A 2,258-nucleotide genomic window follows, 5' to 3' on the forward strand; every position below is an offset into this window, starting at 1 on the left:
GGTCTGTAGGGTGCCACCACTGGATTTACATACTCGGGTGGTGGTGGTGGTGTTGTAACTTCTTCATTGTTACTCATATCTAAAACCTTCCCATCTTCTGGTGTTGGTTTTTCAGAATTCGTTGACACCATATTTACATTCTCATTCCGAGGATTTACTTCAGTATTACTTGGTAGCTTTTCTTGTTCCCTCTCACTCATTATGATAGCAAGAGTACTTAGTGTTTTTCTAGATTCAAAATGGAAGCTTGTTGAGTTCTTAATGACTGATCAAACCTCTCATTTGTTTGGGTTTGAGATGTAATAAATTGTGTTTGAGATTCCATTAGCTTTGCCATCATTTCTTCCAGATTTGGCTTTTTCTCTTCGGTTTGTTGTGGTAGTTTATACAAGCCAGGTCTTTGTTGATTGAAAGTGTTGTTTTGAGTTGGTTGGTTATTCGGACCTTGTTGGTTGTACGAGTTATTGTTGGGTCTATTTGGATTGTAAAGAATGTTTTGATTTCGATTGAAGTTTGGCCTTGGCGGTTGATAATTATTCTGATAATTATTTCCCGGCCTTTGGTTCATGTAGGAAACATTTTCTCGTTGTTCCATCGTTTGTTCAATGTGACAATCTTTAGTTAAGTGTGGTCCACTGCATTGCTCACAACTGATTCGTATTGCATGAATATCTTTAGTCATCTTTTCCATTCGTCTCTCGAAAGCATCTATTTTTGCGGAAACGAAATCAAAGTCATGGCTAGAATCGGCTCTAGCCGCTTTAGATGAACGAAAGATATCTTTTTCTTGGTGCCACTCATGTGAGTGGGAGGCTATGTTATCAATGATTTTGTGAGCTTCGGTTGTGGTTTTTTTCATAATGGAACCACCAGCTGCTATATCGGTGTATTTTTGTGTAGTGATGTCGCATCCTTGGTAGAAATTTGTACTATTTGATAAGTGTCTAAACCATGTTGTGGACATCCTCTTAACAACTTCCAAAATCTTGTCCATGCCTCATATAGAGTTTCATTTAGCTTTTGTGTGAACGTAACAATTTCTCCTTGAAGTCTCACGGCTTTAGATGCCGGAAAGAATTGTTTAAGAAATTTTTCAACTAAGGCATCCCATGTGTCAATCGCCCCTTCAGGTAACGATTCTAACCAATCTTTGGCTTCTCCCTTTAAAGTCCAGGGAAATAACATGAGATAGATCTGTTCATCCTCCACTTCTCGGATTTTAAATAGAGTACAGATCCTATTAAAGGTACGAAGATGTTCGTTTGGATCTTCCTTCGGCGCACCACTAAATTGGCATTGATTAGTTACCATGTGTAGAATTTGTCCTTTGATTTCATAATCTGGCGCATTAATGTCAGGTTGAGTAATTGCGTGACCTTGGCCAGTGCGTTTAGCTCTCATTCGGTCTTCCATACTTAGAGGTTCCAGATTCTCCATGATTGAATTTGTTGAATCTGAATCACTAGAGGATTCTGATTTAATGGTTTGTTCCTCGACAATCTCTGTTTGAATTATTGGTGGTTCCGGAGGAAAGATTAATGGTTCAGGATCTCTGAATTGTCCCTGAATATCCTCCGAATTCTCAATTGTGAGGTCGGGTTCAAAAAATGGATTATCGGAAATTTGAATTGGAGTACTTGGTCGACTTGGTGACGATTCTAAAGAAAAATCAACGGCGACAATATTGGCTAGATGTCTTGATCGAGTTACAGATGGTGAACGTATGAAAGGTGGTGAACGTTTTGCTCGGTGTATTCACTGAATATCCTATTAGTTATAAAAGATAAAAATTATATAAGTTATCAAATTAATAGACTTTTTTGATTTTGCCCACGTTTCAAATAGCCAATAGATGCAGCAGGTAGCCAGGACCCTTTAAATCGAAAGCCCACAACTCGCCACTAACAAATCCAACTATTACTACGAACCAGAAAATTTTGGATGTCTATCAATTTAACTACTTAAAATAATTTTTCGTTGAAATTTAAAGAAATTTTAGAGAAGAAATAGAAAATTATATATTCTAAAAACTAGAGCGGCGAAAAATAAGAAAGAAAAAGTGTGCGTCGAAAAACGTCGAAAAAAAATAAATGGTCGAAAAAATAATAAAAAGAACGTAGCGCGTCGAAACTTAAAAGTCTAAAAACTAAGAATTAAAAGTTGCGTCTAAAAGTATTAAAGCTTAAAAGGAATTCTATATCTAAAACGGTAATAACTTAAAAAGTACTAAAATCTTAAAAAGCGGCGTCGCAAAATTT

The 2,258-nt window shown here is 36.6% G+C and overlaps 1 non-coding gene across 1 annotated transcript; it reads left to right on the top strand.

Annotated features, from left to right (window-relative positions):
* Window positions 1-946: 946 nt before the first annotated feature.
* LOC139865179 (small nucleolar RNA R71) lies at window positions 947-1,053 on the top strand. The gene has a single exon (XR_011764699.1). It is a non-coding gene; the product is annotated as a small nucleolar RNA R71 (small nucleolar RNA).
* Window positions 1,054-2,258: the final 1,205 nt, after the last annotated feature.

Source organism: Rutidosis leptorrhynchoides, chromosome 8, assembly GCF_046630445.1.
Source record: "Rutidosis leptorrhynchoides isolate AG116_Rl617_1_P2 chromosome 8, CSIRO_AGI_Rlap_v1, whole genome shotgun sequence".
Classification (NCBI taxonomy): domain Eukaryota; kingdom Viridiplantae; phylum Streptophyta; class Magnoliopsida; order Asterales; family Asteraceae; genus Rutidosis; species Rutidosis leptorrhynchoides.